Below are 22,137 nucleotides of genomic sequence, written 5' to 3'. Positions count from 1 at the left end.
GGAGGCTGGAAGTGCAGGGAGGCTGGAAGGCAGCAAGGCTGGAAAGCAGGGAGGCTGGAAGGCAGGGAGGCTGGAAGTGCAGGGAGGCTGGAAGTGCAGGGAGGCTGGAAGGCAGCAAGGCTGGAAAGCAGGGAGGCTGGAAGGCAGGGAGGCTGGAAGCGCAGCAGCAGGCAGGGAGGCTGGAAGCACAGGGAGGCTGGAAGTGCAGCAGCGGGCAGGGAGGCTGGAAGCGGTCACCAGCCGCCGACTGGGCCACTGTTGGCTCAGCAGTGCGGCCGCAGCCCTGTGCTGTACAACACGCATCGCGCCATCGCTCCTCAGCGTCTGTCCCTGTGCACCCCCCGGCCAGTGCCGCACGAGTCCCGCTGCTGCGCTGACGGCCCAGGCAGACTCGGCGCAGCTCGGCGCAGCCAGCGCTGGGAGGTCTCTTCTCGCTGACCCCATCAAACACCCTCGGGCTGCACATACCGGAGGTGGGACCCACCCCCGCCGGGTCCCCGCTCGACGCCATCCCAAGCCCCAGACCGTCAGAGGTGACGCGGCCGGGGGACGCACCGAAGGCGCCGGAGGACGAGTCTCCCGGTGCCACCCGGCGTGCCGCGCCCTGCCCCGTTCCGGGGGAGCGGGTCTCTCGTACGGCCCGGTGGGACAAGGGGCAGCGCCCGCCCCGCCAGCGGCCCCTCGGAGCCCTGAGGCGGCGGCGGGGCCCGGTCCCCGGGGCTGGTGCCGAGCCCCCCGTGCCGCCAGCCATCACAGGGCCTCACCTGCGCGCTGCCCCCCGGCCCGCTGCCGCTCCCCGGCGCCCGCCCGCGGCGAGCTGCTCGCCCCCTCCCCGCTCCCCCCCCACGGCCCTTCCGAAGGCAGCAGCCCCCGGCACTAACGCAGCCGGCCCGCCGGGCCCGGCCCGCTCCCCCCAAAATGGCCGACGCTCCCTCACCGCCCTCGCCCAGCGCCGGGGGAGGGCGCCGCGGCGCTGCACCGCGTCCGGGCCGGGCACGGCAGCCCCCGCCCCGCTCCCGTTGACGTCAAGCACCGCCCGGTACCGCGTCCCTCCCCTCATTGTCAGCGCCTGCACCCGCCGCCGAGCCCGGAGCCCCCTGCGGGCTGCGGCTGCCCGAGCCCGGGCTGTCCCGCCAGCCGGAGCGCGCCGCGGGCGGGAAGGAGGCCGGGCCGCTCCCGCTGCCCAGGTAGGCAGAGACGGGCGACGAGCGGGCGGGCAGGGGGTGCCGCAGCCCCGCCAGACCGGCCGGGCGGGGAGGAATTCGAGGCATCCGCTTTGTCTCCGCGGGCGGCAGAACCGCCTTCCCTGCCGGCGGGCGCCGCGGGGCCGGGCCGGTGGCGGCGGCGCAGTGCCCGCAGTCCCGGCCGCCGTCACACCGCGGGCGACCCGGCCCTGCGGCGCCCGCCGGGGCCTCGGCCCCCGCTCGGAAATGGGGCCGCCGTCGGGCTCCTTCCGACGTGACCGGAACCGCCGCTTTCCTGACCGGAGCGGCCCGGCCGGCGGCCGCTCCCCGCCCGGGAAGGGCACGGTCCCTGGGGCGCGGCGGCGGCGGGCTGCCCTCGGGGGTCCCACGCCCTCGGGGGTCCCACGCCCGTCGGTGCGCACCGCCGTGCGGTGGTGCAGCTGAGATCGTGGAGGTGTCCAAGAGGCGCTCAGAGCGTCAGATTTCTGTGAATACCCTTTTTTCTCCTTGCTGCAGCCATATACTCCTTTTCCTGTTGCTTATTTCTTCTGAATTCCCCCTTCTCTCCTTAGCCCGCTCACATTTATCGTACAATCAATACTGTCGTCCCTCTTATATGTGTGCTTTATCGATGCTTCGCCTTTGTTAATTGTTTCAGCCTTCTTTTCTCCCTGTCGTGAGGGAATTTGTTGACGGAGTGTCGCAAAACTGTTCTTTTTCTGTTAGTAAAATTTCTTTAAAGTACCACATTTGGCTCTGCCAGGTGCCCCACGTGCTGGTATGCAAAGCAAGTGGAAGAGCAGACCCTTGGTGGTTGTCCTTGGTGACTGCGCTTCCATTGCAAAGCTGCGTAATTTTTTTTTTTCCCTTCCAATGCTACATCTGAAGCCCTTAAGGCAGTTAGACACAAGTTAAAGTGACCGTCCTGACCGATTGGCACGTTCCAGTTTGGCACAGTGGGATTAGATTTTAATTGGTGTGTAAATTCTGTTGAAATTTTCCACAGAAATCCCAGGAAAAGAGCGCTAGTTGTTGCAGTGCCACTGTTTCCTACGAGTCCCTGGCTGAGCCGCCTGGGCGGGCGGGCGCCTGGCTGAGCCATACCACACAGCAATGACAGCGAAAGGGGGAAGCATTTTTACAACCCTGGAGTGGTCTCAGGCATTCAGGGTTTAGGGAAAAAATGCAGTTACTTACCACATTCCTACGTCTCTTGGCAGAGATACACATCTCCTGGCCCACTGGATAGTGAGGAGGGACAGTGTTCCTCAGTGCTCCTGCATTCTGCACGAGTACAAAGCCCAAAGCTGTGTGCCCCAGTCAGTTAATGCAGCCTGTGGCCAGCCGGCGCGTTTCGGCAGGGACGGCGTGCTCTGCGGCTGCTTTGCATCCACGGCACCTGCAGAAGCATAATTCCTCCATTGTGGCAGCTCCGTGGCAGTAAGGAGGGCAGAAAATGCTCGGTGCTGCCTGCCACACTGACTCCCTGACCCCAGGGCTCCAGAGGCCTGAGGAAGTGACGGTCAGGCAGGGGGCTGGGGTGCAGGACCCCTCCCAGGCGAGGCACTGCAGGGAGGAGGAGGATGTGGAGAGCTGGTTGCTGTGTTTCTTTTGGATGTGTGGCTGAAAGTTCCTGTGGGCAGGAGTGAATTGGGGCAAGGGGGTGAGGGAGAATAGAGGAGGTCCCATTAACTAACCCCTGTGTCTCTCTTCTGGTCTGAGCTGCCCTTCAGCCTCAGCTTCCCCATAACCCTATAAACAGTAAAGTTTCTTCACTGCAGTATAGGGCAAGTTAAAATAAGTTATGGCAAAGTGGGCTCTTCGCTAGCCCTCTGGATTTCTCTGTACCCTGAGAATTTGGCCCAACTGAGAATGTTACTGTATTTATTTATGTAATGTGAGTTAGGAAGTGTAGACAAAAATAGCTTTTGTTAAAAAAAGAGTACTGTCAAATGTGGCTGTTACCAGAAATGGTAATGTTTAAAAGCCCGGTATGCCTTGCAATCTAGACCACATTATTTTGTTTGTTAAAATGTGTTGGTGATCACATCTTTGAGTATGACCTTACCATAGCATTGTACACAGGCACTCTGAGGTTGTGCTTATCCTCCACGAAACCTTTCCTTCTCACCGAGGTCTGCTGTCAATGAGGAACCAGCCGATGTGCGCCGCCTTCCTCATGGAAGCTTTTCAGAAAGTGTGGCTGGTGTGACTGAGCCAAATGACAAAATAGGACAATTCTGATACACCTGTTACGTTAAAACGAAGCGAATAATCTTTTTAGGGTGCCATTTGGGTTGGAAGGTTCGCATGATGGTGATGATTAGTAGCCTGTAATATGTTTTGCACTAACTGGTGCAGTGCAGGTCATAGGAACCTTTAAAACATACTGTAAGGGAGAATGCTAGTTGTGGTCATGGCTTTGTTCATTATGTCTTCGCAAGTCTAAGGCACACTGCTGTACAGTCTTTTTGCCTTGGGTAATGTTTGGATCTGCACATGTGAAGTTGGAAGCATGTGTTTTCAAATACTTGGTGACAGCTGATGAGCAAGTGCTGCTTGCCTGCACTTCCTGCATCCCTGGTGCTGGTGGTCTGCTTCATCCTTCCATACTGTATTCCCTTTGCTTTAGGCAGGCTGCATCTTTGGAGGGCTTTGAGTCCTTTAGTTTGATCTCTTCTTCTCTCTGTAGTCACCCAAGGTGGGTTTCATCTCCCTAAGCTCAGCTGTTTGCCAGTGTAACAGGAGAAGGCAGCTGTCCTCTGATGGCGGTTGCAGCCACCCACTGCAGACACTGTGGACAGTCACATCTCTCTGGATTTGAGGGTTTAGAGCTGGTGACAGAATCCATTTGGTAGAAAACCCACAAATCATTTGCCTTTAATTGTCCAGATTTAGGAGCCTTCATAACCACCCTGACTCTGGGAAAGCACAGTGAGCATGCCATTCCCATGGAATCAACGGGGTTTGGGTTGGTTCCAAAATCAGAGCACTTTTTGAGATGATCAAGTATGAAGTGTGGCATTGGATGTCAGCCACCAAAATGTGACAGTTTAGGCCTCAATCTTTTTGTCTCTCTGGCTTTGTCGTCTTAGGTTTTGGCAGTGATGTTTCCCTGCCAAGGCCCTAATCTCAGCTGATAAGAGGTTCTAAGGCGCAGTTCAGCCCTGTGTTCTTTAACCCCCTCCAGGGTGGAGTAAGATGTGCAAGGTGCAACAAGCAGCCTTACCTAAGCGCACCAGCAGTATGCACAGGAGCGTAAACACCATGCACAGGCAGTTTCTGTTTCCTTCTCTGTAAAACAGAGCTGAGACTATTTCAGCACTTCCTTGCAGAGGTTGTGCAGCAAGTGTAACATTTGCGTTCCCGAACATTTGAGATCCTCAGCGCAACACAATCTGGAAAGGACTGAAAGGAGAGAGGGTGCCTAGGAAATACGAGTTTTAATGTTATACTTGGCAATCAGCCTGCTATGCAACCTTTTGCATTGAGAGCTGGATAAGCTCTGGTGATGGTGGAACTCGTTAGGACCCACACCAGTAGCCCCAGGAGCAAAATGTATCATTTATTCACTTCGGAACAAAGTTGCCAAAATATCCTATAAAGTGTAAGGAAACATCAGCTGGTAAGTTTGTTTCTGTGTGACAGCTGGCAGATGAGAGCTCCTGCAACTCTGTCAACTTGGGAGGCGAGAGGGATTTTCACATCCTTCCCAGTCCGTTTTGGGAAGTGCCAAATCAGTACAGGTGGGTGCTGTGGCTGGAGGAGGTGGGTTTGCCTTTCCCATCATCCCAGCCATTCTCCTCTGGGTGCCCATTCCAGCCCTACTTCAGCTGACACAAACTCTGTTCAGCCGTGTGGAGAGAGCTGATCTGGGTGAAAATTAACCATCAATGTCCCCCCACCCCCTTCAACCCTGCTGAATTCCCACCCTGGCTGCAGGGTTGCTTTTGTCTGGCCAGGGGAGAGGAGCACGGAGCTAGAAGGGGGCAGGCGTGATGCAGGGCCACAAAAGTGGCCGTAAAACTTTGGCCTGAGGATCTGGTCCAAAGTCTGTGAGGTCACTTGTGCAGTGATTGCATCCCTTGAGCATATCAAGCATTGCTGCCTGTGATTATATCTCTGCCACCCCCTTGGCTTTCGTGGTGACTTTGGACATGCTGCCTTAGCAAAGTTCCAGCTCATGCAAAATGCTGCCTTGGTTTGGGCAGCAGGAGTAGAGATGGCGCGTTTGGAGGACTTCAGTGGAAAAGTTTCTGTATTTATTAAGTCCCAACAATTCTGGCCCTGTTTGTCAGAGCTTCGCTGGATTGGGCAAACCTCACATATCTTTTCAAAGTAACTTCTGAGCTGTATCATCCAGTGTCTGATCAGCTGTATTGAACTTGAGCCAGCCAAATGCACTGATCTTTCAGCAAAATGCACTGGTCTCGTGTGTGTAAACACTTTCTGTGAGCTGGAAATTTCTGTATTGCTGCTCCTTGGCCCGCTGCAGCTAACATCAGCCATCCTGGACTGCTTCATCCCCTGTGCTGCCCTGGCCCTTGGGGAACCAGTTGTCCACAGCGCAGCCGTGCTTGGTGCCAGCAGGCATGGGTGGGCTGGCCTGGCTCCCTGGGCAGATCCCACATCTCACAGGTGGGCTGCTGGGTGCTCCAGGATGAAGTAGGGGGGGGACTCGTGCTGCTAAGTACAGGCGCTACCTCACCACCCCTCACCGTCTACCCTGGTTTGGGAGGAATGTGTGGTGGTTTTGCCCCTTCCAGTCTTGAAGGGGAATGTGTGGGCTTTAATGATTTTAATTGGTACTGGCCCTGCATGTAAACATTTATAGTTCTGAATTTACTTCACTAATTGGTTTCCAAGTCATAGATTAAGTCATAGTTTGACCTGCCATACAGCCCAGGCCATAGTACTAGACCTCATTTAGTATCAAATTAACTCATTAACTTAGCCGTTTTTGAGGTTTGCAATTTCAGACTTGATGGTGTGTGTGTGGTGAATACAAATAAGATTTCTTTTGCCATGAAACCCCATGTTCCTGGGTTGGATTTGTGATTGGCTCAGAAGCAGCAGGACAGATTTCATTTGGACACCCTGCAAACAGCATTGTGTCCAAGACCAGGCACACATCCTTGAGTGTGCACGGCATGCCTCTGAAAAAGCAGAGCAACAGGAGATGAGAATGGAGGCTTTCGTAGCCCAGGTAGGAAATGTCTTCAGTGGTTAGTATTACAAAACCCCTGAAGCTTGGGGCTCATGTGTTAGCCTGCATGGCAGGAGAGAAAAGCACCTGCTTCTGTAGGCAGGTGATGTGAGAGGGCTTCCTGACCAGCATCATGGCATAGCAGTCCTGCTGGGCAGCTGAGGAGCATGCTTTCTGGTGGCATACCACCCTGTCAGCAGAACAGCACCTCTCCCACTGCAGGAGCCAGTGGGCAACACATAGCAGGTCATCCTGTCAGCTGCTCACATCTATGCCAGCCGTGCAGGAGCAGGCAGCAGCAAGCACACTGCATTGGAAGTGCAAGAGCCATGGTAGGAAAAGGTGTAGTAGGGGCAAAAATGTGAGCACGTTCTTGTGTGATGTGATCAGAGCTGTGTCTGTACTCCTCATGTATGTGTTGCAGTGTTCTAATTGACCTCTAAAGTGGTAGCTTCATCCTGAGCTGAAAATGTGCCTTTCTACACGACTGATCACAATGAACATAAGCTCAAGCAACTTTTTAATTAGCTCAGGCATGTTTCTCTTTACCTTGAATGTTTACTTTTCGTGTTTTCCTCTGTTGCTGCATGCAATCCAGGTGCTTGCAGAAAGGTAGAAAAAGCTCAGGGCTGTGCAGTGTGGGCTTCTGGCAGTGTAGCTCTCTGCTTCCTGGTGTCATCAGCTCTGCCACCCTGTGCTGCATGCAGCACAGCATCGTACAGCTGGGAATGACAGATTTTGCTGCAGTGCTGCATCCTCCTTACGTGTTGCAGCAGAATCTGACAATTTTTTCACATTCATTCTTAAAATTGCTTTTATATAGATTGCTTTCATATGCATTATCTGGGTTTTAAGCTACAGCACTGGCTTGTGGCTTCCCTGTTGGGCTGGTTTGAAAACACACAAGATACGTTTCCAAAGGTGAAAGGAGGCTGCAGAGGCTCCAGGCTTGTGCTGATCATCTGATTCCACTGCAGCACTTTCAGCTGCTTGTGCCTTTGAGGTGCTTGTGCCTCACGTGGGAGTGCAGTGGGTTACCTTAAAGGGAAAATGTGATGAAACTGCTTTAAGAACTTGTTGTTACATGTGATATCTTAGTGGAATTTACCAGAATAGAAAGGAGATTCCTGGCCTGGGATCTGGAACAAAGATGCAAAAACATTAATTCCCCAGGTAGTGTGAATCATTTGGAAATGTGTCTTTTTACTGGAGAACAATAAATAATTCCTATGTGATAATAAATAGCTGCTAGTACTGCACTGTGGTGAGAGTTTGAACTTGGAGCAGTCAAGAAATCCTAATGAAGCTTCTCACTCCTTTGTATACCGTTCTGCATAGCTACTGTTTGGGGTTGGGGTTTTTTAGTGGCGATATTTTTAGTGTTGTTGAGTGTGATTAATGTTTCAGTGTAGAGGTATCCTGTGTAATATGTGGGTGTTAGTGTTTCTATATGAGATTTGGCTTTAGTATGTTATAAACTGCTTGCTTTAAAATTCTCTGGATGTTGTCTCCAGGTAGCTTTTTGCATTGGGCAAAGCATAGCAACCAGAAGCGTAGTTTGGAATAGGGCATTGCTTTTTGTCTGAAACGAACTGTCACAGGGGGACTGTAAAGGGGAAGAAAGCAACTGTCATCAATGTTTGGGAAAAACTATGAAGCTGCGTGTTTGAAGGTAAATGCAGGAGCAATGCTACAGTCTGCTGTGGAAGCAGGGGACTTTTTTCCTGCAGTGATTGGAAGACGGGGAGCTCTTTGGGTGCTTAGTCTCCACAGAGCATAGAGGGCAAACGGGCTCCTCGTAGCTGGGTGTTAAATAGCTATAGATGTGAAGCTGGCTTTAGGCTCAGGCAGAGTAAAACAGCAACTGCTGAGTGCAGAAAAAGTTGTGCCCTGTTGACTGCCTTGATTGCCGTGTGGCGCCTCGATTGCCATGTGGCATTCCTTGAGCCTGGGTCACCTTCCTGCAATTTCCCCCAGCAGTAGTAGTGGCAAGCCCCATGCTCTGGCTTTCTTTCTCTGCCTTACAACAGAAATATGCTCCCAAGCCCTTACCCACAGATCATCTCCATTCACTTTTTCCTCTGCTGCCTACATTTTGAGCTGATTTGCAGAGCAGGGCTCTCTTTCCATGGTGCACATGCACATGTGCACACACACACACATACAAACCCACCCTTCTTTTTTTAGCGTTCTCTTCCCTGTGTGCCTCCAGTGAGTGCTGTGACTGCTGTAGCATGTGGCTGAGAGTGCTCAGGCCAGCCCTTGCCTTGGAGCCCAGCTGTGCTGCATGTGAACTGGTGGGGCATGCAGAGCACCTCTCCTCTGCAAAAGCAGGTCTGGCAGCAACAAGCTGGACAAGGTCAGCAAAACATCATGGCAGTGACTGCACATGGGGCTGCGTGAGTAACAGCACAGTGGACAGGTCAAGGTTGTTCTGCTCAGTACTGGTGGTGTATGCAGTGTCATGAAAATCAGGTGGATCTTTCACTAGATCACATTGCTCAAAGCCCTATCCAACCTGACCTTGAACACTTCCAATGATGAGGCACCTACAACTTCTCTGAGCAACTTGTTTCTGTGTCTCACCCCCCTCATCATAAAAGATATGTTCCTTATGTGCAATCAAATCTACGCTCTTTCAGTTTGAAATCATTGCCCTTGTCCTGTCACTACAGGCCATTTGTCTGTCTTATAAATCCCCTTTATATATTGAAAGGCAACAATTAAGGTCTCGCCAGACTGAACAACCCCCACCTCTTACTGCCTTTCATTACCAGGTGTTCCAGCCCTTGGATCATTTTTATGGCCTCCTGTGGACAAGTCTGGGGTCTCCAGGGCTGGATGCAGTACTCCAGGTAGGATCTCACCATAGCAGAACAGAGGAGGGCAGTCACCTCCCTCCACCTGCTGGCCACACTGGTTTTGATGCAGTCCAAGATATGGTTGGCTTTCTGGGCTGCAAGCACACGCTGCTGGCTCATACCCAATTTTTCATCCACTAGTACCCCCAAGTCGTCCTCTGCAGGGCTTCTCTCAAACCATCCATCCCCTAGTCTGTACTGATGCTGGAGATTGGCCCAACCCAGGGGCAGGAAGTTGCAACATGATAAATGCTGACTGGATGTAAAGGAAAATAATTTTCATCATGCAATTGATTTGTCATGGGAACAGGGCACCAGGAATTGTGGCATCTTCAGCCTTGGAGATTTTCACGACGATGCAGTCCTGAGAAACCTGCTCCAGCTTTTGACACTAACCCTGCTTGCAGCAGGAGCTGGACCAGGCTGTGACACTTGGGGTTAACTTCATCCCCTTACTGGCAACCAAGATGAGACAGAAAATGTGAATTTCCCACTCCTCCTCGTCTCTGTAGAAAGAAAGAGTACGGTGGGGGAAGTGGTGTGTCCTATCTCAGTACAGCCAAGCCAGTCCTTCCTGTGAAACATCCTTCCTTCCTTCAGTCCAGGGAGTACAAGGGGAAAAAGGACACATAAATAACAGTGCGAGGGAGTGAGGTTAGCCACCCATGCCCTGGAAAAGTGCTGGAGGGAGACCCTCTGCTTCCATTTGTGGCTTATGCTCGGTTTTTCACTCTCCACTTCTTAAACGTGCTGTAAGAAAAGCGTATGTCCTCTTGGCTCTGATCTTCACTTAGGATGGGATTCAGATGAATTAACACTTAGCATTAAGCCTGCAGATTTCCTCATTAGCATCTTGTGTAATGCTTGCAGGAATGAGTGTGCTTCAAGAGCAATAGAATTTGTCTTTCTTCTGTCCAGAGTACCTGCTGTCCATTAGGTACCAGTGGACTTAAAAGCAAATGCAGGCTGCCCAGTAGAATTGCCTCTTTCTTGTTAATATAGGATATTTCAAGACTGCTGGTTTTCTAGCATCATGACACTGAGAATTTGGAACAAAGTTCTGCCATGATAGTAATGAGCTGGTTGGCATCTTTAACACTTTCTTGCCCTATGGACAAGAGGCTGGTAGGAGCTGGATGAATTTTGAGGTTGGTGATATATTCAACCCTGTCTATGGGAAAACTACGGCTCAGCACCTTCCTGCTGGAAGTCCTGTCCCATGCTTCTGACACCAAACAGCTTCTTAGCTGTGTGCTGAAGGAGGCAGCTGAATGCTCAGGGTGATCTCCTCCCTGGGAAGTTACGGCTATTCTGCTGCTGTGGCAGTGCCCACCCTTGTCAAAGGAGTCACTTTATGCAAGTGAATGGGGAATAACTCCGGCTCGTTTTTGGGAAGAGGGAGCAGAAGCCAGGTATCCCTCTGCCATCTCTTTCTGCATAAAGGAGAATCCCAACAGTGGCTGCTGAATCCCCTGGCCAGTCACCCAACCTCAGACCTCTAACTCGTGGAGAGTATCAAGTCTTGTTTCAGGGCTCTTTGCCCAAAGCAGGTTCTGCAGTGCAGTGTATGTGGCTGGTCTCTGCCTGCCAGTGCAGTGAGTTGTGCTCACCTTTTTGGCCCGTTTGCCCAGCTTCTGGTGCAACACTGTATGTCCCATGTGTGAAATGCCCGTTGTGCTTTTAAGACTCTCAGTCTGCAGGTGAAAATGCTCTGTCCATAAATTCATCAAGGGTTTTGAGTAGGCTGTTTTCAATGGCATAACTACGGTGTTGTAATACCATCCTTGCAGCTTGTCTTAGAGCCTCCCCATTGTCCATGGAGCATTAATTTTGAGCTTAATGTGTTGAAGTCCCCACAGCTACAGGCATGCTGACACAAAGGCAGCGTGTCCCTTAAAAGATCCAGGCTGTGATCTGTTTGTGAATGTTATTTTATTTACTTTTTTGTTACCTGAGGGTATTCAGCAATAAATTGAACACAAAAGAATCCTGTTAGAGTTTCCAATCCACCCAACTGTCTTCATTGAAGATTTAAGAGACTCACATTTAAGAGAGGGACATAAGCTCCTGAATACCTCCTTTCATTTCACTTTGCGCTTGCCAGTGAGCAAAAAGGTATATTCTGAAGCTGCAGGGTGGGAGCTTGCAGGGAACAAAAATGCCTGTCCAAGATCACAATATTTGTGGTATAGCCAGGGGACAGGGTTCCTGGGACTTTGTGTTGGGAGGCCGTGAAGGATCTGGAGATTACTCGCAGTGTAGTTAGCCAGCCAGCCTTCATTTCCCCGCACACGCTGCTGTGAAATGCTGTACCTGCAGTCCACCTGGTTCAAATGACTTTGGGGAGAAACCACACAGGCTTTGGCTGCGTTGCTTGTGAGTCAGTGCGTGCGGTGGGTGGGGTGTCCGCTGCTCCTGCGCAACTGATGGCAGGGCTTCCTGCTGCGGCATCATGCCTCGTCTTGCCTGCCTGCTGTCCTGCCTGCTGTCCTGCCTGGCTCCCGGCCTTTGAGGGGCTCGCTTGGCTCAGCTGGCTGCTCCCCGCAGGGCATGCCGAGCACTTGTGGAAGAGACCCCGGGGCCTGGGTTTAGTAAGAGCACCCAAGGTCTTGTTTTAGAGCAAAGTGTGGGTTTCATGGGTTGCAAAAGAAGCAGATAGGAGACAGTCTCCTCCCTGTGCCAAAAGGTTCGCTTCAAGCCTACAATGATGCTGGATGCTGCTGTGTGGTGCCACAGCATTGTTCTGCAGGCTGCATGGTGTAACCCAAGCCGGCCAGCCTTCATGTCAGAGTCATTTCAGATGGCTGACCAGTTCTTCCTGTGCTTTTCCTGCCAGTGGGGTTAACCCTTGCTGTTCCCCAGCTAGCTGATAGTCTCTCCCCTCTAATAAATGCTTGTCCAAAAGCTACAGAGTCACGCAGTGTTTGTGGTGCTGCTGGGCTCCACGTGTGTGAGCTGCTACAGCCCTGCCGCTGCCAACCTGCATGCACGCAGCACATGGCAGGTTCCCACAAAGGCACAGCCGCGCCACTAGACGTTTACAGCCCAAGTCTAAACCCTGGTTTACTCCAGAGGCAACACCAATGGCACCTGTAACCTGATTGACCTTCCCTGCCTTCCTCAGGGGCCTTTCCACAAGCCTGAATTGCTGCTAATTGCAGCCTTCATTCAGCCCCGTGTGTGTTGGCTGCCAGCACAGTGCAGGGCAGGCTTCTGAGCGCACCTGCAGAAGCACTGCTGTCCATGTGTCCCAGTGTAGTGTCCTAAAATGGTGCCAGCAATTTCATCTGCATCTGCATCAAGCAGGGCAAGTGTTGAATTTGCATCAGGGAGGCTGTGTCGGATGTCAGCCAGGCCAGGGCAAGCTTCTCAAAGACGAGCCAGGGGAAACAGCAGCATACCCTGAAGAAGGATCCCTGCAGCAAGAGCAACTTCCCAGAGACTTGGAGTAAAACTTTTACTGGTTTGGGGGATTTTGATAATCATGTTTCTTTCTAGCGGCAGGGCTGTTCTATTCGGTGGGTGGATAGCAATGCTGATGATTTATGAAGTGGACCTACAAGAGAGCAGTTAACACTGGCCTGTGCTTGAATATGGAGTTTTATCAGAGTAATTAGTCCTAGATGTCTGCTCAGGGTTATTGAGTTAAAGGGCTGTTAGTGAAGATTAATGAAAAATTAAAATTTAGACATTTATTTACATCTGAATGATAATTTTTAATTCAGGTCACATTTTATTTCCTTGTGCTGCTGTGCCATCAGTCTGAGGGTCTGTATGGTGCCTGCCATGCCTGCTGAGAACAAGTCCCTGTGCGCAGAGTGGAAGGAAGTGCAGGACAAGGTGTGCAGAGAGGACAGGGTGCCTTTGCTGAAATGTAGCTAAAAGTTGGCTGTCTAAGCTGTTCCTAAAAGATTTTCCCCATTTGTACTAAGGAGTGCTAGAGGACAGTCCTGAGCCACGGATCGCCATCACCAATGCTGCTTTATGTTTGTGTGGTCCTTGGCAGGGCTTGGCCTGGATGTTCCCAGGCATCTCCTGGCGATGGCTCGGGATGTCTCACTTGGGGGCAAAGTGGTTTTAATAGTGCGGGGGGCTTGTTCAATACTAGTTGGCCATGGGGCAGAGGGCGGACTGAAGCAAGGCTCATGTACTGATACAGGTGTAATGTTAAGTGCTCTCTTTGGTCAGCAGGATGGTAGTGCAGTCTCCAAGGGGCCATTTACCCACCCAGCCTTAGGCAGCAAACAGGGATTAGTTGAACAGTTTTCTGACAGTGCTACCCACTTTCTTTCTTTTTTTAATCTGTGGTGGATGCCTGGACCCTCTTATATTGAATGCATAGCTTTAGAAGGCTAAATTTTGTGGGGACAAGTACTGTCCAAGGAGATGGACAGTCCTCTCAGGGTTTAAAACACCAATGACAGGAACAGGTCACCTGTGTCACCTTGTGAGTCTGCTTCAGGCTCAGAGGATTTACCAGCAGAGCTGGATGCTGGATTTGCTTTGGCTTTACCTTGTGGCTCTGCCCGCCTCCAGGAGTGTGTCGGAGGCCGATGTGTGGATGAGATGAACCCATTCTTTACCCCTACTGTTAAGCCGCGCTGTTGTGCAATGTGGGAGCCAAGGTTTTTACACCTGGTTGAAGTCATAAAGCAAAGCATAGCTGCTGCTTGGCCTGGCCTGCCACAGGGGGCAGAGACCGGTCAATGAAGAGCCACTATCTGTGGTTTCCGTGTTTACCATAATCCTTGTTTCCCCCAGCTCCTGATGCAGATCTAGCACGACAGATCTTTTCCTTTTTTTGTGATTGTAAGCTGGCTTGACTTTTCCACCCAAGGCCGTTATGTTTGTCCTGGATCAGACCACAAGTGCATCTAGCCTGGTGTTTTTGCAGTGGCCAAGAACAGGGCCCTAGGGAAGGGAATTGAAACAGGGAAAACCTGCGGTACATAGTTCCTGCATGCTCTCCCAGCCTCCGGCCCCATGTGGCACAGGCACTTACAGACCTGGATGTGGTTTCTGTGGATTTACCAACCCTCAAAAGACATCTGTGTTGTTATTTTATCTGTTCACCCCAAACCCATGAAAATTTTAGTGTCCACAGCATCCTGTGGCAGAGTTCAACAGCTTATCTCCACGCCATGAGGAGCAGTGTCTTCCTTGTTTGTCACTGCAGAAACAGTGAACATTTGATCATATCCCTCTTCTCCAAACTATTAATAATTTTATAGATATCTCTTATTCCTCTTGAGTAATTTCATTTTATTAAATAGTTCTTGGTTTTTGATGATTTCCTCTGCAGAAATCATACTTTTGACCACCTTTGTTGCATAGCTTTTCTAGCTGGCAGCAGAGGCTGAGATGGGACCAGAACTGCAAACAGCTTTGGAGATGCTGGTGCACTGTGGGGTAGATACAGTGGCAAATTAATGTTTTCTTTTTTGTGTACTGTACTTATTTACTAATAACTCATAGCATTAGACTTGATTTTTGACCAATGTGGGGCAATGAGCTGCTATTTTCCTGAATAGTTGTGGTAAGCTGAAAGCTTGTTATTTTACATGTAAAGTTAGGATGTTTTTTACCATGTCTGTAACTTCATGCTGATCTGCACTGACATACATCTGTCATTTCCCTGATGAGACTTGGAAGGTCCTTCCATAGATCTTCAGAGTTAGGCTTTGCCTCTGTGACCCTGAGCTCGGAGTGTCTTCCGCTGCTTTTACTGATGTGGTGGAGGAATGCATTGATGTGGGGTGGCAGTGAGGGCAGGGCCTGCATCGCTGGCGTCACATGGGGATACTAGCTTTTCCAGAAAGGTGACAGGTCAAAGTTGAAGTGCAGATCCAGGAAGCTTCCTGGAGGTAAACCTATTTCTGCTGAAGTGCTTGTGCAGGTGAGAGCTAATAGGAGCTCTGCCACTGCTTTCCTTAAGAAATGCTCCTGGCAGCTGTGGGCTGTTGGAAATCTCACTGATGGAGAAATGGTGCCGCTTTCTGCCTCTTCCTGTGCTTGCTCCTGTGCTGCTCACTTTCACCCTTGTTCGTACATTGTACTCCTTTGTACTGGGACAAGCATTATTCTGTCTACTATTTATTACCTTAATGAGGTTAGTTTTCAGCCCGGATAACTCCTGTGTGAGTGCTTGGGATAGGAGTGTGTGTAACAGCAGGGAATGTGCAGCTGGGAGTGAGAAAGTATCACATCCAACTCAGCCAGCACGCACTGCTCCAGCATCTGCAGTGTTAGGACAGTTTGGGACATCCCTGAGCAAGACCCAGTATTTGTTTAAATGGCTGAAGCAGAACAAAGTGTAGGAATCCAGATTGTGACAGAAGCAAGGAAACTTCTGTTTTAATGAGAGCATGGACATAAGGAAAGACTACTTGTAAACCTTGTAACAAATGGGCAGCAGAAGAAAGAGGACCTGAGGAAATCCTTGAACAAATACTAGCAACAGGTACCTTTTTGGGTAACTCAAAAAACCTGGGAAGTTCCAGCTTCCTTCTGGAACATTATCGGATAGTCTGAGGGCCAGAGAGCAATTTCAAATGCAGCTTTATTTCAGTGGGATGTCCAGCGCAATGTTGAAAATAGGCCATGGGACTAGCTGGGCAGCAGTGCATCAGAAGACCGTCAGGTCTGCTGGGGAAACCCAGTAGCAGTGGGTTGGGGTCCAGTATAATGCCCTACAGCCTTTTTTTGGCGAATCAAATGTGCCACTGTGGCTTCTGGAGTTGCTCCCCAGCAGCCTGGAGCCCTGCACTTCAGGATGATTAGCAGAGCTACTGCTTTGTTCTGAAATACACTTCAAACATGAAGGCAGCAGCCCTGCTGGTCCTAGAGAAAAAAAATTGGGGCATGCATTAGAAAGCTAGGAGCACACACTTATATGTTGAATGCTGGGGATAGCTAGGACTGTGTGGGTGCGGATGAGAGGTGCATCCCTTTGTTCTCTGCACCGTTGAACTGTACACCGGGAGTTACTAGGTGGTGGTTTGCTGCTTAGTGTCCCCACAAGGCTTTGTCCTGCAGCCACCTTGCTGTTTTGGCCTCCAGACACTGGTGCAGGTGTGAAGTGTAGCTTCTTTTGGGCCTCTCCGCTTCCTTTTTCCAAACTGCTCTGTCCTAGCTTTTGAGATCTGCTGGGAGTCTGCTGAATTGCGTTTGTCTGCCAAGGCTGGGCAGGCACCCACACACAGGCTGGTTGCCTGCTTGTCCTTTCATTTCTGTCCAAGGCAGAAAACAGATGGTTCAGTAGCTGCAGTAGTTCAGGGCGTTCAGTAGTTATGGCAACTCCCCAAGCTGTTCTTGTGGCAGGCGTAAGGGAGCTAAAAAGCTTTCGGTTTAGCACTTAGAAACTTCATTGATTGAGTTCTCTCAGGAAGAAAGTCGCAAGAATGACCAGTTTCCTGGCTACTGGGTCCAAAGCTCGTTGTTTTGGGAGGGCCTTAGGAGCAATCCCCATTTTCTGCAGGGTTTGTAGGGACCTGTGTGGAAACATCTGAATGGCTGAGCCAGGCTTTTGGCCAGGAAAGCTCAGAGCAATCAAAGGAGCGTTCCTGCAAAGGAACTGGCTCGTATGTCCTTCCACCGCTCTGTTAGGAGAATGGAGTATCCTGTATCACGTGGGGTGCAGAGAAACATACAGCACCCTGTAATTTTCCTGCCAACTAGGATATACGAGTGCCCATGTGGCACTCTGGTATAATGCTAGGAGGAATGTGAGGGTTAAAGCTGCCCACGCCTTATGAGCAAGATGATTCAGAGATGGTTATGGGTACTTGAAGCTGATCTCATTAGGTGTATCATACCAAGGATGCCTTTCCCAGCTCTGTAGATGTTGCTGGACAATAAATTGTGTTGGTTTATGCTTTTGGGTACTTAGCCCATTTGTAGTGTGGCACTGGTCAGATGTGCAGTGTTAGTTCTGTCTGACCTGCATAGGCGCTTGGGATGGGACAATACAAGAGCTCAAGAAGATGATGAGAGCTCTACTGGATGAGAGTGAAGGTTTATCTACTCTGTATCCCACCTCCAGCAATGGCTAGAAATGGACTGCCAGGGAGGACAGGAACAGGGGGAATGTGCAACAGTGCAGGCCAGAGGATTCTCCCGTCCTCCAAGTTTTGGCTCAGAGACTTGTTGAGCTCCTAGCTCACTAACCCACTCCTAGTGGGTCCCTGTCCCTGTATGTATGACCTTGAGGGTTTTTTCTTCCATAGATTTGTCTAGTTGCTGCTTTATGAACCCACAAGGACTTTTAGCTTCCACAGCATCCAGCAGCAAGGTGTTCCCCAGCACAATACCACATACAAGCAGAAGCAGAGCATTGAACAGAGCAAGCCCAACCAGAGACTCCTCATTTACGTTCCTCCTCTAATACTCTGTTTGGTTTTTATACTGCTGTTAACACTGAACCCATGTCTTCATAAATACTGCAGTATCCATGAGGAGTCCAAGGCCTCTTTCCTTGAAAGGGGCAATGCTGGAGAATTGCAGATAAAAACCAATGACACCTGGGTACAAAGTAGAAAACACTAACAGACAAAATGCTGGCCTCATGGCAGGATAGTTGGGAAACTTCAGTTAGTCTGAGATTCTCCTGAAGTTTAGATCCTGTGGCTTTCAGCCAGCCTGTGGGTGGTTCAGCTCCAGGCAGCACCTTGATGCTAGCACAGGTTATGTGATGGTGACAGCCATGGCCCCTAAAGCCCTTGCCATGCGGAGCTTGGTGGAGGTGGGAGGGAGGGACTGAGAGGTGAAGGAGGTGGAAGACCTCCACATTCAGCAAATATTACAAAGGCACCACTGAGCTGGGGCTGCTTTTCCCATGCCATCCGCAGGATGCTGCCTATTTTGTGGCTCGCTGGAGAGATGCCCACATAGTGTTTGTGAAATCAAATGTGACAGTAAAATCTGTTTCTGAGGACAGTACAAGTAGCAGCATGGGACACTGAGTTAGAGAAGAAAAAATCTTCCTCAGCTTTGATTCTGCTGCAGAATGGGGCATTTTTCTTGAAACATTGTGAAGAAGGCAGGAAGGTAGTTCTTGAGGTTTATGATGGGATGAGGTTCCCAGTTGTCCCACCAACTCTTTTGCTTGTCTACAATACATAAAGATGAGTTGCTGAATTCAAATATAAGTCAAATCTAGAGCTTGTCAAAATGGGTAACCTGTCTGCTGCACATACAAGGTATTTTTTGGTACCTGGCAGATAGGAGCAGCATGCTGATGGGCTTTGAAAGTAAAAATCCATTTCTGATCAAGAGATCCGGAGTGCAGGTAACATCCTTCTTGCCATGGGGGTCCCAGGGCAAAGATGCCACCAGCTGCAGGGCTCTGTATGGCACTTGTGCGGGTTACCACCGTTGTACATTGCTGGAAGGAAGGTGCTGCACCTAGTCGCTGAATGCTCAGTCCTAGTCTCAGCAAGCCTCTACTTGCAAGTCTTTCCAGTGCAAGGCAAACAGTGATTTCAAAGGGGAGCCAGAGGAGTGCAGTAGCAGCTCTGTAGAGAGAAGCAAAATCTGGGCTGTGCACAGTACAGCAACAGCAACTATGTCTGCTCAAACCCCAGTGCTGCTCAAAGCATTTGCTGTGAGCAACTGGGGGTGGCTTTACGCTCTGCTTCTTTTACATTGGCCCTGCCAGATCTGTGTAGAGAAATTCCTTTTATAATGCCAGTAGCAGAGCAGCACTGAGGAGTTTGGTGGATGATTGGAGTGTTGGCGTAGGGTCAGTGTGACTTGGTGACATGCCAGATCCTCTTCTGCATCTGCAGAGTCTAGTGCAGTCTCCCACACTTGCTGTAGAAGTTACTTGGTTTCTTTGTTTTAGTCTCCTTGAATGTTGTGGTTGCTGTGGTTATTTTTGGCTGCTGTCTCATTATTTCACGTCTCTAGTCTAACATTGTATTAGTCAATGTTCAAACCACTTCCAGATTGTTTAGTTTGTTCTGACTTTGAGAATTTCCTCTCCCACGAGATGCAGACATTTCTGAGACAGTTCATCCCTCAAAGTACAGACATCCCTAAAGTCACTTAACATTTTGCCTTTGTGTTCATGGGGTGAGGGAGGGTGCCCCTTTCCCCACCCTGTGTAAGCAAACACATCCTCTGCCTCCCTTCAGCTGCCCCAGGAGGTTGTTAGGTGCCTGCAGGTGGTGTGTGGGGTTGATGACACATGGTGGACTCTGGCTTTTATTTAGTCTGAGTATCTTGTTTTATACCTTTTTTTTTTTTTTTTTTTTTCCTGGAGTATTTTTCTCCCATTCCCATGACTGTATCATCGTGTGGGGTCAAGAACCAGGTGCTGGAAGGAACTCATAAAAGGCAAAATCAAATTAAGAAAAACTTTCCTTCCTTCTGTCTTCAACTGACTGAAGGCTCTGGCCACAGTATTCTCATCTGCTGCAATTTGTGACACCCATGTCCTTTTTCTGTATAAATGGCAGAGAAATTTTGCTTTACAAATGAAGAATGACAGGCTGGACTCCCTCCAGCCCCATTCCACCCTGGGGCAGGGAAGAAAAATCCTGCTGATGCTGTCACCACGTTGAGCTGTGATACAAGCATGAATCGGCAGCAGTGTTACCACATTTGAGCATGACATGTTCACACTCCCTTGCATACGTGTACAACACCAGAAACCCTTTAATTAAAACTGCAGATGTATATGCACATGGAGCAGAATCCAACAAACACATCTAACCTATATTTCAGGTGGAATTAGAATCAGAGCGTATTGTAATCATCCCCCACCCACCCCCGTCCTGCTTGGCCATCTGGGACGGCTAAGAGGAACCCCCTTGCTGCCCCAGGTTCTGCTGATGTACGTCGGAGCTGTCCTTATGCCTGAAGTGACTGTCAGCCTCCTAATGCAATTTGAATACATCCTCTGGAGACCTGCATTGCCTGAGGCTCCCTTTCCCCAGGTGTGTGCAAACACTCCCAGCATTGTGCTCGGTGCAAAAATACAGTTCCCACAGGTATTCTGAGTAAAAATTTAGCAGAAAACAGAACAGGGAGGATCTAAGCTCACCCCAGCATTTCGAGAGATGGGAGTGAGTAGTACCAGCTGTACATCCCATCCATAAGAACATGGACAATAGCCCCACTCTGCTCCTCCCCTGAAACTAGACTGCCTTTCAGCTGAGGAATGCAAAACTCTTAGCCTGTGTGGATTTGACAGTTCGAGGACCCCAAGGACACCAACTACAACGGCACAAATTACTATTCTTATCTCTGATTATAGCTGTGTTTGAATCTATTGATTTTCTATTGCCTGTGATGAATGCTTCTCTCCAGAGTCTACTGGAACCCCCTACAGGTTCAAGAGCAAAAGAAGAAATGAATAAAAAGTGGCTGTAGGCCAAAGCAATAATAATTCTCATTCATATTTAGGATTGGGTAAGGCTGAAACTTAACATGTATGATATGACGTTACCCTTTTGGTGATGGGTACTGTGGAAGACCAGCAGTGCTGTCACTGGGGGCTCTGGCTCCCGCAACCACTGTGAGGGATGTTGCATTATCAGTGTAAAAACACAAGCAAAAAGATTAAAAACCCCAAAGATTAAGTGCAAAATGTGCTCGTGAGAGATTGCAGTCCTCTAGCACTCAACAGGCATGCATGGCAGCTGGCAGCATTTTTATCTTGGCATTGCAGAGAAGGAGTGGGTGCCAGCAGTTATTCCCACATGAACGTGTTGGGGACATCATGAAACCCTGAGTAGGGGGTACCTGTGGGACTCCCACCAACCACCAAATCCAGAGCAAGGAACACTACATTAGGGTAAGATATTTCTGTGCGTCTGGAGGGGAACAAAGTCATGGTCCTAAGGAGTGCTGGCAGAGATTATCTGTGTAGGTCTCAAGCAGTACTCATTTAATTGCTGTTCTGAAATAAAAGATGGTTAACTCCCAATTCATGAAGTGTTTCAGCTAGCACAAATGTTTCTAGCTAGAGGGTTTTTGCCCCTGTGTCCAGCTGTGAATTGACTGTGTGTGTTTTGAGCATATGAGATGATGCAGTCCCAGTAGAAAGTTACATCCAATGATGCTGCTAAAGAAATGTTTTCATAAAACTAGATAATGATGAACAAACTTGAATGTGCAGAAAAAATCATATTTAAGAATGTGAAGGGTAATTGAGAGTTATGAAAGTACTACAGTAAATATCCTGAATACTGAATTCTCACAGCTGTTTAACAGGATGCCGTGGCCAAAACCACAGAGAGTCAGAGGAGCCCTGAAAGGCAATCTGTACTAAACAGAGGGAAGATGCAATTGATAATGATAAACATAAATAAAGCTAGGAGATACACACACTTGTTGAGGAAGACCAGAAAACGCAATGACAAATCCATGGGGAAAAGTAGAATCAGAATGAGTCATTTAAATAGTGAATCCTGGTAAATTCACTGCAGTGTTTGTTAGTAAGTTACTACTTTGAATCAGTTGTGTGCCATGTTTCTCTTGTGAAACTGGGTTTTGGCTTGTTGTGCCATAATAAAGAACCTTTTAGACCAGACAAAATCTTTTCTCCGTGTAGGTATTTACCAGGCACACCTTTTGCCTTGATACTTGCTTTGAACAACAGATGGTTTGAGATTCCCCAGGCTACCTATGTGTTTTATCAGAAAAGTATTTTTTCAAGAACTCAGATCCTAATGGATGTTACTGTGGCTTGTGGCTTAATGCAGGATTTCCCTTGTTCAGGTAAAATCAGGGATTTCTAAAGAGTTTTAAAGGGTAAAAAAGCACTCATGACTGCTTTCCCAAAGCTTTCCTCAGCTTTTCCCAAACTTTCAGCTTGTGTTTTTGATGAGTGGCCCCTGGAGGGGCATCATTCCCAGGGGAGACGACTGCCATCCAGGTATCT

General features: G+C 49.6%; 1 protein-coding gene across 1 annotated transcript in view; it reads left to right on the top strand.

The window, feature by feature from the left end:
* Nucleotides 1-1,054: 1,054 nt before the first annotated feature.
* LUZP1 (leucine zipper protein 1) overlaps nt 1,055-22,137 on the top strand; it is a 39,028-nt gene continuing 17,945 nt past the window's right edge. Inside the window, exon 1 of the mRNA XM_055798431.1 lies at nt 1,055-1,187. The gene's annotated coding sequence lies outside the window, so the exon portion shown is untranslated. The remainder of the gene's footprint in view (nt 1,188-22,137) is intronic.

This window comes from Falco peregrinus, chromosome 3 (genome assembly GCF_023634155.1).
Source record: "Falco peregrinus isolate bFalPer1 chromosome 3, bFalPer1.pri, whole genome shotgun sequence".
NCBI classification, from domain to species: domain Eukaryota; kingdom Metazoa; phylum Chordata; class Aves; order Falconiformes; family Falconidae; genus Falco; species Falco peregrinus.
Note: the sequence above shows the minus strand (reverse complement) of the source record. Positions and strands in the feature narration are given on the sequence as shown.